The sequence below is a fragment of the Pan paniscus genome, chromosome 11, assembly GCF_029289425.2.
Source record: "Pan paniscus chromosome 11, NHGRI_mPanPan1-v2.0_pri, whole genome shotgun sequence".
In the NCBI taxonomy this organism is placed as follows: domain Eukaryota; kingdom Metazoa; phylum Chordata; class Mammalia; order Primates; family Hominidae; genus Pan; species Pan paniscus.
Genome location: NC_073260.2, coordinates 7,401,667 through 7,417,044, shown reverse-complemented (window position 1 = coordinate 7,417,044; position 15,378 = coordinate 7,401,667). Strand labels below are relative to the sequence as shown.

The following is a 15,378-nucleotide window of genomic DNA, read 5'->3' as shown; positions in this document are numbered from 1 at the left end:
GGTCAGAATTTAGCTGTGTCACCTGCTGGGCCACTGGACTCCAACAACATGGCCCCCTCCCTTTGTCCTTCCAGTCCAGGATGGCAGCAGTGTCCTGCTGTTGCGCACCTCCGGGCTGTCTCACTGTCTAATCTGGCTTCTCCTTTGAATCACTGGAATAACCAATTCCCAGGATTAAATTCCTTCCTTTTTTTTTTTTTTTTTTTTCTTTGAGACAGAGTCTTGCTGTGTCACCTAGGCTGGAGTGCAGTGGCGTGATCTCGGCTCACTGCAACCTCTGCCTCCCGGGTTCAAGCGATTCTCCTGCTTCAGCCTCCCGAGTAGCTGGGACTACAGGTGATCCCCACCACACCTGGCTAATTTTTGTATTTTTAGTAGAGATGGGGTGTCACCATATTGGCCAGGCTGGTCTCGAACTCCTGACCTCATAATCTGCCCGCCTCGGCCTCCCAAAGTGCTGGGATTATAAGCATGAGCCACTGTGCCCGGCCAATTCCTTCTGTTTTAAATACCTGAAGTCATTCCTGATCTCCTGGTTGTGCTCTAATTCAAGTTATATCACAATTTTTACTTAAATCAGTAGTCTGTGATTATATTCTAAAATCTCTGCATATATTTTTAATAGCTGAGACACATAGTGGCTCATGACTACATTTATTTACTTATACAGCTTTCTGTTTTCTTACATTTCTATTTTGTCTTCTCTTTTTTTCTTTTTTTGAGACTGAGTCTTGCTCTATTGCCCAGGCTGGAGTGCAGTGGTGCTATCTCAGCTCACTGCAACCTCCGCCTCCCAGGTTCAAGCGATTCTCATGCCTCAGCCTCCCAGGTAGCTGGGATTACAGGCACCCACCACCACTCCAGGCTAATTTTTGTATTTTTAGTAGAGATAGAGTTTTACCATGTTGGCCAGGCTGGTCTCGAACTCCTGACCTCAAGTGATCCACCTGCCTCAGCCTCCCAAAATGCTGGGATTACAGGCATGAGCCACTGCACCCAGCCCTGTTTTGCCTTTTCATTTGATTAGTTTTCTATGTATCTGTTACAGTTTTATTCCTAAACTCTCTACCTGGCTCTTACTCCAAACATATCAGGCAAGCTATCAGCTTCATGTTTTCCTTGGAGATATCCCACCAAAAGGGAATCCTCTATTCTTATAGCGCAGATGAAACCTGTATCTCTTAAGGTTTTCAGTGACATTAAGGACTTAGCATGAGAACTGGCACATATAAAGGACTCAAAAACTTTAAGTGCCCTGATTGATAGTTCTACCACTTACACCACGGGCCAATTCTGCAAAAATGCCCTCTCTTACTGGGATAAATTCTCCCCTACAGTGGTAGCGCATTGTGAAGACATCAGCCCATAGCACTAAGTAGGGTCTGGCTCAGGTCCTTTGAGAACAAAATCATACAAGAATTTGTGTTCACCATCCAATTACACTGGACACAAAGAGGATGTATAATATAATAGCTGACATGTAAAACTATCTATTAAGGATTTTACATTGGATTTCATATCCATTGGCTACGACAAATTAAATTACATGTCCATTAAGTCAGGGACATATAAAAGGTATATTCTCTTGGGGTAAGAGGGAGATTAGTTCTCGGTTCACAACATGAAAAGATTTTAGTTTGAACCTGGGGCTCATGAAAGATAGCAGAAAACATAATGCCTTTTGTTAAAAAGCGAACACACATGCCAGCTCTGAAAGTCAGAAAGTGACCCTACCTATTCTCTAAGGAAAGCCTATCAGGTTTTCCTTACAGAATGTTATGTCGAGTTTTAAAACTTTAAGCTTGAAGAAGGAAGGGGAAAAATTAGAGAGGGCCCAGTGGTAAACAACGACAACAGTAAGAAGACTGCAGCAGAGATGAGTGAGAAGGCGTGGAGGTGCACTGAAGGGTATTTGCTCCTGGAGAAAAGAAGGCCAAGGGAGACTTTGATATTCTTCAAGTACATGAATGGCTTTCATGATCTCAGTACCAAACAGCATCTCCCATCTCTCAAAAGCACCATACCGTGAGGATATGGCACCAAAAAGTGAACTTGCTCAGAAAGAATGACAGGCGTTTCTTAAAGGCAAGGCCCCATTCTGCTGAATTTTTTTTTTTTTTTTTTTTTTGAGACCGAGTCTCGCTCTGTCACCCAGGCTGGAGTGCAGTGGCGCAATCTCAGCTCACTGCAAGCTCCACCTCCCTGGTTCACACCATTCTCCTGCCTCAGCCTCCCAAGTAGCTGGGACTACAGGTGCCCGCCACCACGCCTGGCTAACTTTTTGTATTTTTAGTAGAGACGGGATTTCACCATATTAGCCAGGATGGTCTTGATCTCCTGACCTTGTGATCTGCCCACCTTGGCCTCCCACAGTGCTGGGATTACAGGCGTGAACCACCGTGCCCAGCCTCTGCTGATTTTTTAATAGTTTAATAAACAATCTTTCCTGGATGGCTAAGACACAGGTTGACCACACATCATCTCCCGTGGTTCCCTCTAGATTTACAGCATCATGACACACAACCTTGGATCTAAGCTTAAATGCTACAAAAGGGGTGAGAAGTGAAGAAAGGAGGAAATGAACTCATTTTTCATCATTGCCTGACGTTTCTTGAAATGGTGAAGGCACATGACAAAAACATCATGCCCAAAGTTTATACCAGGTCACTGGAAACATTTCTGCATGTATATACTTCTTCTCTAAATCTATATGTGTGGTTTAAATCCAGTTTCTTCCGACTCAGCAGGAAGCAAACATCCACTGTCCTGTGTGAATGGAGGTCATTGCTAAGTATATGCTAATGGGGAGGAGGATAGGCGATGTCTTCTGAACTGATCCTCAATCAATAGCCATCATAGCTCTGGACAGCACAAAGCAGATGAATATGCAGATCTTCAGCACAAAGGTAACATCATAATTTGCTTTCCATTGTACCTTTCACCTTGAAGGCGTCAAGATACATTCTGGAAAACTAGTCTCCTTAGGAGGCTAGAAAAACAAAGAAATGAGGTGGGTTAAGTGATGATCCCAGGTCAAGCAAAAAGCCAGAAACCAAGCTCAGTGTGTAGATTTCTAGAATTCCATGCCAACTACCTAACTTTGCTTGCTTTTAGTAAGGGCCAGAGTTCTAAATGGGCAAACAAATGTTCCTGGCCATTTTTGATTCCCTTATTGATGAGATTTTTACCTGTAAGAAAAGGCAATGGCAGAAGAAAAATAAGTTCCTAGGAAAAATATCTGCAGTTGGCACAGGTAAGTAAAGAGATCTGGGTGGGTTTTGTTGTTGTTGTTTTGTTGTTTCTTCCCCAACCCGTGACCTCAGACAAAGCTCAGCAAACTCAAAGACTGTATGAAGCAAAATGGATTTTCAGGAGATTGTTTTCCATTCACATGCCTAACACAAAGGAGATGCAAATTTCTTTTCTACAGGTGACATTCTGTATTTGCCAAAAGGGGAAAGAGAGAAAGTCAGCTGCATTTTTAGCTGAGGAAAACAATGTCTAAATTCTCGAGGCAAAAATCAAAACATTTCATTTTCAAACAGACCCAACCTTCGAAACACAAATCAACCACTAGTGACTTGACAGAAATAAGGAAAGCTTGGAAGCTCAAATTAAAAATCTAGAGACAAAAATGACACTCTTTCTTGTTGAGGGAGGGGGTGTTGGTATGGGAGGTGGTCTCTGGCAGTACTCTCTGAGTGCTGCCTCCCGAGACGGTGAGCACGGCTAGCGTCTGCAGCGGGCTCTGCAGTGCGGCGCCCCACTTTGAGAGCAGGGCTAAGGACAGGTAGGAACAGCATGCTCCCCTCCTACACTTCCACCATATGTTACACTCTGTTCTGTAGCAGAATCAAATTACTTTAATTTTTACCTTTGGAATATAGGCAAACAAGCAGTAACACAGCAGTGGTGACTAGTTTACACTTGAGCAGACGCGGCGCGGAAAGACATTAATTTAGTGCCAAATTGAGCAGTGAGTCACAATTTGCACATATCTGTCAACCTGTTAACAGGGTAATAACTTGGAAAGACTGCTGTTCCTATTTACATTACAGAAGGCTTTCGAAAATGGAGAGCTGCTTGGTTCTCCTTTTTGAAGTATTTGGTCAATGAGCTGGCTTGATGGTCCAAGAACTGGGCTAGAAACACAAACTTCTAGAAATTACAGATTCAAATCAAGGTATGATCCATAACTTCAGTATGTTCGGATAGAAAACGAACTTTTAAGCAACCAGAGCATTCTGTTTCCCTGCCCTTTGCCCTAGCTGCGGTAAGACTCTCAACGGTTTCCAATCCACTTTTTTCCAGCACAACCCAACCATCTCTTCCAGAAGGACAGCTTCAGTCTCAACTGCCTCAACATCTCCGCTGCATCAGAAACAATCCCACCATTTTCAAATGGCGAAAATGGATTTCAAGAGCCCTATACTTTTGTTCACTTCTAATTTTCTTCAAGTAGCCCAGCTTGCTCCTTTCAATGGCCTTAGTCCGAGAATTAAAGAACACCAGGACCTCAGAGGTCCTCTCATCCAGTGTCCCCAACAATTTACGGCTTGAACAGCATCTCCAACAGGTGGTCTGCATAAATACCCCCCATCGCCACCTCATGAGGCAACCCCTTGCATTGCCTGACGTCTGATTGTTTCAAATCCACTTACTAGTATCTGCACCCAATCACCCTACTTTAGCCTTTAGAATGACACACAAATATTTCCTCCAAAAACTAAAGGCTTTCTGGGGTCCATGAATGGACTTTATAAAAGACTGTTGGGTTTTCTGATTTCTTTCATCAGTGGTTTTTAGTCTTTTTTTTTTTTTTTGAGATGGAGTCTCGCTCTGTCACCCAGGCTGGAGTGCAGTGGCGCAATCTCAGCTCACTGCAACCTCCACCTCATGGATTCAAGCAATTCTCCCTGCTGCCTCAGCCTCCCAAGTAGCTGGGATAACAGGCACCCGCCACCATGCCAGGCTGATTTTTGTATTTTTAGTAGAGACAGGGTTTCACCATGTTGGCCAGGCTGGTCTCGAACTCCTGACCTCAGGTGATCTGCTTGTCTCTGCCTCCCAAAGTGTTGGGATTACAGGTGTGAGCCACCACGCCCGGCTGTTTGTTAGTCTTTCTTGGGTCACAGATCCCTTGGAGAAGGTATGAAAATTAAAACACATGTCTGTACAACATTTTATATACAATCTTCTGCAGTTCATGGACCTTTAAAGTCCATTCATGGATCCCAAGTTAAGCATCCCTGCTTTAGCCCTGTTCTAGAACTGTGGTCCCTGGTTTGCTTTTTTGTTCTTTTCTGAATGGTTAACTTTCATTTTTCAATAAAGCTACTTTTATTTACATATAAATATATATAAAAATAATTTTATATAAAAAAAATATATATATATAAATATAAAAATATATTTGTTGCAGCCCAGAAGTGAACATAACTGAAATGGCATAGGGGGTACAAAGAATCTACTAATTCTGATCATCTTTAAATCATGTTTCTGTGATAGAGCTGCAGGCTAGTTTTTGTTTATTTATTTTTTAATTGACAAATAAAGATTATATATATTTATCATGTACAACCTGTTGTTTTGAAATATGCATATATTGTGGAACAGTTAAAGCAAGCTAATCAGCACATACACTGCCTCACATATTTAGCATTTTTGTGTGTGTGTGGTAAGAACACCTAAAATCTACTATCTTAGCAATTTTCAAGAATACATTGTTATTAACTACAGCTACCATGTTATACAATAGATCTCTTGAATTTATTCCTCTTACCTACTTGAAATTTTATATCTTTTGATCAGTATCTCTCCCCAACCCCCATGCCAAGCCCTTGGTAACTACCATTCTACTCTGTACTTCTATGAGTTCAACTTTTTTAGATTCCACATAGAAGTGAGATCGTGGCCAGGTGCGGTGGCTTATGCCTATAATTCCAACACTGGGAGGCCAAGGCAGGAAGATGGCTTGAGCTCAGGAGTTTGAGATCAGCCTGGGCAACATGGCAAGATCCTGTCTCTTAAAAAAAAAAAAAAAAAAAAAAAAAAAAAAGTTAGCTGGGTGTGGTGGTATGTACCTATAGTCCCAGCTACTTGGGAAGCTGAGATGGGAGGATTGCTTGAACCCAGGAGTTCAAGGAGGCAGTGAGCCATGATTGTGAGACTGCATTCCAACCTGGGTGACAAATCAGACCCTATCTCTTAAAAAAAAAAAAAAAAAAAGCGATCGTGCAATATTTGTCTTTCTGTCCCTGGCTTATTTTATTTAATATAATGTCCTCCAGGTTCATCCATGTTGTTGTAAATGACAAGATTTCCTTCTTTTTCAGGCTGAATGGTATTCCACTGTGTATATACACCACATTTCTCTACTCATTCATCCACTAATAGACAGTTAGGATGATTCCACATCTTGGCTATTGTGAACAATATTGCAATGAACATAGGGATGTGGATGTCTCTTTGACACACTGACTTCATTCCTATGGACATATACCCAGTAGCGGAATTGCTGGGTCATATGGTAGTTCTATTTTTAACATTTTGAGGAACCACCATACTATTTTCCATAATGGCTGTACTAATTTACAGTTCCATCAACACTGTGTGAGGGTTCCCTTTTCTCCACATTCTTGCCAACACGTATCTTTTGTGTCTGTTTTTAAACACCTGCCTCTGACTGTTACTCATCCTTCCAACAAAATCAAAGACCTACCTCCATGACTTCAGAGGTCATCTGATTGGGGTAACCACTTTTGCCCTCTAAAGCCACATTTCTCATGCTTTACACCCATGCTCCTTGTTTGTATAAGTAAAGGGCTCCCTACTTTTTGTATCACTGTTAAGGCACAGCTCAGTGGTAAACTAAAGTCTCAAGTCCTAGGAGGGCCAAGGAGATCTTCACTCCAGCTGCAGTGACTGTTACAGCCTCATCTAGGCTTCTTCCACGTCCCTGAGCAGGCTCACTCTATCTTGGACACTGTGCACACTCTGTCTGGAAGATTCTTCTCACAAATATTCTCACCCCCGTGCCTGGGTCATTCCTATTCATGCTTCCGTCTTTGAGTTTTCATCTTAAATGATGCTTCCTCAGGGAAGTACGGTCTCACACTTCCCTTGGCACCCCATCAGTCAGTGTACCCCATTTTATCTCTCATGGTACTTTTAAATTTGCTTTGTGCTCCTGTCCCCTTTGTCATTAAATAATTTTTTGAGTGATTATTCAACACCTAACTCCCCTACAGAATTCTATGGGAACCTATGACTGTCTTCTTTGATGCTGAATCCCAGCACCTTGTCACAGTATCTGGCACCCACTAAGCATGCCTTAAATATTTCCTGAATGAACAGACTGTACATTAAAAGTAAGCCACGGAGACCCAAATTAGGCCATTATAAAACAACTACAATACAAAGTTCTCTTTAGCAGAGGAAGATGTGAGGTGTCGGGGGTCCATTACATTAGCCATCAAAAGTCACCACCAACAGCAACCAGGGAACTCCACAAAACAAACCTCGAAGAAAGCTACAGAGATCCTTTATAGTCTTCCAGCTTGATATGCAGCTCCAGAATCCCTGCATGTGTTTTAGTAGAAGCTCAGTGCCTCTTAGAAGCAAAACCTTCTAAAGAAACACACTGTTATTGACATGCCAATTTTAAAATGTTGCTTTTAATGAACTAATTAATTCTGCAAAACATTAGTACAAAGATGCACGCTACCAAATTGGGATTACAATACTAAAATGATAACAAAACAGAATGTGGAAGACATTTCTAAAGATATCGCCTTTGCAAAACATTAATTTTTTACTCCACACATCCAAATACATTGCAAACTATTTGTTATTAAAACCTTAAAATAATTTACTGGACAGATGGCTTAGTTCTCTAAAGACTGACCCCCTCCTCAAAAGAAAAAAAAAACACACACACACACAACAAATCTGGGCCCTAGCCAGTGATCCCATGTTAGTGTGATGCTTAGCAGCTCGAGCCAGATTTAAATAGCACTTACCCCACACAATGTGTAAAATACATGCTGTTCATTTTCTCCACCCGTACAAAATCTAAAAGTTAGGAATGCATATATTAATAGACCACCTTTTGGGGAAAAGGGTAATGCCCAGTAGATATCAAGAAGGGAATCATTTGCATGATCTGAAAATGATTTAAGATTTCCCTCTATACCTGTCTGCAGTGATGAGACTGAGAGGCCTTTGACAGTGGGTGGAAACAGACGAGGGCTTGTTTAATTACTTCAGGAGATGAGATTGACTGAAACTACGACTATCAATCTCAAGATGCTGAAGAAAGAGATTGGAAGCTTAGGTCAAATTTGCTTACTTCTCAGATTTATAAAATATTTATATCACGGTTGTGAAACATTTCTGATTATTTGCTCAAGAAAATCAAAAATACTTTCTAAACTGTACAACCAGGCCAGGTACAGTGGTTCACGCCTGTAATCCCAGCACTTTAGGAGGCCAAGGCAGGAGGATCAGTTGAGGTCAGGAGTTCGAGACCAACATGGCCAATATGGTGAGACCCCGTCTCTACTAAAAATACATAAAAACTAGCAGGGCATGATGGCATGCGCCTGTAATCTCAGCTACTCAGGAGGCTGAGGCACAAGAATCGCTTGAACCCAGGAGGCAGAGGTTGCAGTGAGCCAAGATTATGCCACTGCACTCCGGCCTGGGTGATAGACACTCCGTCTCAAAACAAAAAACAAAAAACAAAAAACAAAAAACAAAAACATAACACCAACCAACCAAACAAAAAACAAAACCGTACAACTAAAAGCAAGACTAGATGTACTGCAGACAGAAATAAACACACACTAGCTTAAATTTCCACACCATCTCTCACTACACACCCTTCTCATCCTAACACAACTGGCTACTTATCTACTGTGTTGTTCTCTTCCAAGGAAAGACACTCAAAACTTCAAGATCTCTTTATGGCAACTCAACACTTAGGCAGGCAGAGCTGGCAAGATGAGGAAGAGCTGCTTCCTGGGAGGGAAATGGTGACCAGGCAGCAGTAGATGGGGAGCTTGATCCTGTCTTCTCCTTAGTAGCTCTTGAATTTCGAGCCATGTGAATATATTACCTGATGAAATGTAGGAGAATCACCCAGGCAAGCAAATAAAAGCTACCCCTCCATTTCCAGAAGTCGAAATCAATGCACAAGGGCCCAGCACACGCCGAAACGTATAAACCAACCTGCCTACCTTCTTCCTGCTACAGGGTGTCAAGTCGCCCTTTGAGTTCAGGGGTACGTCATGAACTAGAACACGTGACAAATACCATCATAAAATAGAGTTCTTCTTACACATGACTTAGCATGATTTAGAGAAGAATTGTTTACTACTCCTACAGTATCTATTAATAAATATTTTTGAGTGCCTACTCCTCAACAATGACTGTGTTCTAGGAATGATATTAAGTACTAAGGATAGAAAACAATTATGGCAGCTGGCTCACAGGCCTTGTGAAAGGGGAGGATGGCAACGCCCGAGCTTGGCCTTTCTGCTAGAGGAGGGAGAGTGACACAGCAGGCACTGTTTTCCAGTTTTCAAAGCACTTTTGCACTCTTTGCCTCACTCAATCTCTCGCCAACTCTGGGAAGTAAGCAGGGCAAGCAGAAAACTCCTGTTTTACAAATGACAGAAAAAAGAAGGCTAAGTGACTTGCCCAGGAAGACACTATGGCTGAGTGGCACAGCTGAGCCCAGAATCCACGTCTCTGGATTCCCCATTCTAGGGCTTTCTTACACACTGCAGTGCTTTTATTAGGTCTGCGAGGATTCCTTGGAAAAAGCAGGTTTCATTTTTGTCATTCTTCGGGCTTCTCATAAAACAACTGAGAAATCTTTTAGTAGTGTAGCAACAAAATGAAATCAATTGATGGTTTTCTTTCTTCCCAGTCATTTGGTAAATATTCATGCAGTGCCTAAGTGAGCTCAGGGATGCAGTGATGACTAAGGCAGTCTCTGCCTTCATGGGGTTTCCAGTTTCTTCAAGGCAGAAGGCTTGTCTCCAGAGAAACAGGACAACCAGGTTAAACTTCCTGAAGTTCTCCTGCTGGGTTTTTGATTTTGTGACTCTCAATTAATGTGCAAAGTTGGCAGGAAACAGGGAGGAGTGAAACAGTGAATACTTGCTTTGCATTTTATTTTATATTAATAACTAAAAATATTAATATAATTAATAATTTCTAAATTTCTGTTCTTCTTGCATTACAAATTTACTCAGGTATCTTGTGGGTCCTAGTTTTCCCTAAAACATTTAAGCAACATACTAAGTTTGGGAAAGAATTTTAATGTCACTCAACAGCTACGTGCTCTGCATGCCCTTACATCTTTACGAGAGAGAAAAAAGAAAAAAAAACCCCTAATAATAAAACACCTGTGTTGAGCTTTCCAGCAACACCAATTAGCAACAGTTATTAAGTCAGCCATTTCTGTCAGATCTGGTGAAATGACGCTTGGAGCTCAGATAGGTGGTGAACTGAGATGCAACAATTCACATGGAGTTAAAGTAAAGCAACCTGTGGGCGGCAGACATTCAACCAGAAGCTGGCGAGGGCAGATGATGCCTGCCTTCCCACATTCCAAAGGCTTTCCTTCCCGTGCCCAGGAAGGGCTGAGGACTATCACTGTGGCACCTCTTGGCAATGCTCGGATGTGGTGACTGCTTCCAGTTACTCAGTTTGCCGCACACGTGTAGAACCATTATTTCATTTCCACTTGATTTTTTTAACGTCCCTGAGAATGTACATGGTAGATTTCACAAAAAGAAACGCCAAAGAGAATGATCACAATCACTGAACGACTTGTTCTAGTCATAACCATACATTAAAGCAAATGCACACTCAGAGTCAGAAACAGTCAACACATCTGAGGAAACCGCAGAACCCCTCCTGGGACAAACACGCTATTTGTATGACAGTAAGTTTGATCGTCATTCATCAGACAATCAACTCCTTGAGGGGAGAGTCTGAGGCTCACGTCTTTAATTCCTGCAATAATCCTGCACATAATGCATACTCAATAAACATGTGGTGAACGGGACTGATTTAAGTAGACTGAATCAAAGAGAAATAAAGATCCCAGAGTAAACACAACTTTGTTCTGTAATTGTTTCTTCTACAAGTAGTAAAAATTTCTTAATCACAAAATGTCATCCAACAAAGTGAACAGACACAGTGAAGTTGTGCCCTTCCTCTCCCCTTTACTGAGGGCATTACTGTAGGGCAGCTGGGTTATAAAGCAGGACTGAGATGATGACAAACGGAAAGTAACTCACACAAAAACAGACCTTCCTGGGCGAGGTGCCTTGGCTGGAGCTCCAGGAGATTTTCCCACCTCAGGACTCATCCCCCAACCTCTTAAGTGAATTGCCTTCGGGTGTCTGCTGAACAGAACCTTCAGTAGAGAAGCCTTCTCCAAGGCCCTCAAATGCACACCAGCCAAGTGTCATCAATCACGGTATCCTTGCCCTGTCCTTCATAGTACACATCACAGTCTATCTCACACATGTGGGGGAATGACTGTTTAATGTTTACCTTGCCCACTAGACTGAGAACTCCACAGGGGGAAGGCACAGGCCATATTTCTCCCTGCCATCAGCCCCCAGCACACTGTCCAGCACACAGCAGGCTCTCAACAGACAACTGATAAATGAATCTTGCACGTGGACTCCTTACAACTCTATTCAGCACAACAGAGTCTGAAGCTGGGGCTTAGGAGTCACAGGGACCTAGATGCTCAAGTTCTCACAGTGCCCTCATCTTGGACAAGTTACTTTAACCTCTCTAAGCTTTGGCATCCTTATCTGTGAAATAAGGTAGCATCACTATCCTCTTCACATAATCATTATGAAAAGTAAAGGAGTGAACACAGCACATAAAGCACTTAACACAAAATAGGCAAATAATGATATTAGCTGTTCCTTTTATGTGTGCAAACATTGTCTTTTTCTGCACAAAAAGGTTAGGAACTTCTGTTTGTGTCTACAGAAATACAAAGCCTCAAAAAGTTAATTGCAGTCATGAAAACACCTCGAAGCATGAGCTTTAAAAGCAGGGATGTTCTTTCAGGTTTCTGGTTCATTTTACTACATCAATGCATTTCAGTTAGTAAGCACAGTTCTTTTCATTATTTTTCTAAGAAGGCCAACGAGAGAGTGGACAGACTGTTCATATTTGGCATGATCCTGAAACGACCTAGTCAGGAAGTGAGCTGGAGTAAATGGATCTGGCTTCTAGAATAGGGACTGTGCTGGAGAGCTTTCGTTTGTCCCTCTGCCATCCCGCACTGTGCCCCAGGAAGCTGGCCTACACACAGATTACATCAACAAGCCTTTTTGCTCTCTGGCTTCCAGCTGTGTTCTGACCAATACTAGGCACTGGCCGGAGACTCAGAGGGCAGGAGAAGCACAAGGTCAAGGGTCCTTGTCCTTGAGGGCTAGCTGTGACAACTCAGTTAACAGCAAAACACCAATGACTCCAATCCTACAGCAGGAAAGGTCTGGTTCATTCCACTATTCAGCAGAGGCACCAGCAGCAGAGGATAACAGGGACGTGGACTGGGGGGAAGCAGAAGTCACCCATGACCAATGACATCACAGACCTTGTTCCTGGCGGCAGGGGGGCAGCAGCAGCTATGTTTCATGTTCACTGTTTCTCCACCCCCTGCCCCACTACCTTATGTAAAGAGCATTGGGTAGGAAATGACCAGAACCTTCACCCTCTCCAGACCCACCCTCTCCACAGTGGTCTGTGCCCCAAAAAGCTGACCCACGTGGACTGCATCCATGGGCTCCTTTGCCCTCTGGCTGAGTTTGGCCAAAGGGAGATGTGGAAGGTGGAAAAGCAGTGAGGTCAGGGTATTTATCCTGCCTACAAAGTCCCCAGGAACTGGCTGCAACCCTCATCATAGCTCTGTCAGGATCCCTCTCCACGCAGCTCTCTCTCTCTCTCTGGGCTGCAGTAAGTATGCCCTCCTCTTACCCCTGGGGGAAGGATAGTAACAGCTCCGCCCATGGGCACTAGCCCAGGTACTGCCCTAGTCCCTTATGGGTTCCTTATACCCTGCCCACACCTTTGGAAACAGTCCCTTTATTAAAGTCTCCTCAATCTGGAAATCGTTCCCTTAGACAATTTCTTCTCAGAACAAAAAGTTCTTCCTAAATAAAACACATGACATTAAAACCAACCCTGCTAGAGTAAGAAACATGGTAAATTGAAGAATATTTAAACCAACTGAAGGTAACAGTGCTATAAGTATTCTAGATTAGTAATGAAACAAAATTTCCATGCACTCTGCTTAACTGAACAACATTCATTTAATAATTTTCCCCCTGGAGTATTTTAACTGTGGATATGGCTAGTTTAGAAATTCAAGACATCCAAACAGGATAATGGAAGGATCTGCCTCCCTGAGAAACAGGTACCCCAGTCTGGTTTTCTGCTGCCTCTCTTATTTCCCCTTCCTTCCTAAAGTGCCCTGGCACCTCCAAACTGCAGCCACAAAGTAGTCCTTCTCAGGCCACTGCAAAGTTTGCTTTTTCCTTTAAGTTTACTGTCAAGTTCATATTTGCAGGTGTGAATTTGCACAGACTAACAGTTTCCAAAATGTCATACACATAAAAGTGGTTTTAGGTGATATATGGATGAACATTTTTCATTTCAATATCTGTATGTACAGAACAATATACAACTAGTAAATAAAACCTGTGATTTCATAGATAGCATTGCTCAGTCATGGTACCACAGAGGCTAGGCTTTAAAAAATTATACAAATATTATACAAATTATAATTAAAATTACATTATTTAAGAATATTAAAAATACTATACAAATAACAGAACAGCTGACCAAAGGTTATGGCAAAAATTCTACAGTTGGTTTGCAAATGACTGAGTTTAGAAACACTATCTTACAGTAAGGCAGGTAATTAAACAGCTTCGTTCCAAAAGGGTTTTGCCTTGTTCGTAAATTGTGGGGTTTTTTTTCCCCCACTCTAAATAAATCTTCACTTTTATATCTTTTTTTTTTTTTTGAGATGGAGTCTCTGTCTGTCACCCAGGCTGGAGTGCCAGTGGCATGATCTTGGCTCACTGCAACCTCTGCCTCCCGGGTTCAAGTGATTCTTGTGCCTCAGCCTCCTGGGTAGTTAGGATTACAGGCCCCTACCACCACACCCGGTTAATTTTTGACAGGGTTTCGCCATGTTGGCCAGGCTGGTCTCAAACTCCTGACCTCAGATGATCCGCCTGCCTCAGTCTCCCAAAGTGCTGGGTTTACAGGCATGAGCCACCATGCCCAGCCTTTATATCTTTTTAAAAAAGTTTTCATGCATATATTTGCATATATTGAAGAAGGAGAAATGGACAAGCACCCTAGGAGTGGCCAGGGTGTTTAGGTAAGCAGCACCACTAAGCAAGGGCTGCCAGTGATCAATCAGCTGGGAGCTGACCGCACTGGGATGCGTGTCTGGGAATGTGTGATGTGAGCACAGGAGGAGGGCCTCCTTGATAGAAAATGTCTTTCCCACAGCCAGCAGCATGCACGCTCAGTGGCTCCAAAATCCCTTTTGCCCTTTTCAAAGGAGTTAAAAACCACACCAGAACACTTCTCTCAGTGGAGCCAAATCTAGCGGTCTACCTGAGACAGGTGGATTGATGCTTGCAATGCCCTGAACAAACTTTTAGAGGGTGCCCTCTACAGGTTTAAGGTGGCCTCAACAAACCATTAACTAGCCTCAGCTGTGATCTCCTGAAGCTGAGAAGTCTTGTGGCAGTCTTTCAAGTTCTGGCAGAAACTCTTTTATATTGTATATCGGAGGAGAAAGAAAGTGAATCAATTTGACCCCTCTGCTCATCAATGACCCTCTGATCCCTACTACCTATTTCTCTCCCATACCATGCCACCCCAAAGAAACTCCTCTGCCCAGAGAAAGGGGACAACTTCAGGGGTGAACAAAACCCATTATTTATAAGCAAGGAAGGTCGTAAGAATTATTATTATTTTTTTAAAAGCTTAGAAGGATGAGCTCATCCAGAAGACATAACAATCCTAAATGTGTATGCTCCTAAAAAATAGTCAATACCACGCCTCTCTCAGTAATTGACAGAACAAGTAGACAGAAAGTCAGTAAGAATACAGAAGACTTGAACAGGGTTAACCCAATGACATATATATTCTATATCCCAAAACATAGAAGGTACATCCTTTTCAAGTGCACCTGGAACATTCACCAAGACAGACCATAAGCCGGGTCTTAAAACAAGTCTCGAAATCATGCAGAATATGTTCTCTGACCACAACTGAAGTGAAAAATAAATAACAAAAATATAACATAAAGAG

At 42.5% G+C, this 15,378-nt stretch overlaps 1 protein-coding gene across 2 annotated transcripts in view; it reads right to left on the bottom strand.

Annotated features, from left to right (window-relative positions):
* Nucleotides 1-15,378, bottom strand: part of MED27 (mediator complex subunit 27) — a 217,501-nt gene that overhangs the window by 77,831 nt on the left and 124,292 nt on the right. The window lies entirely within an intron of this gene.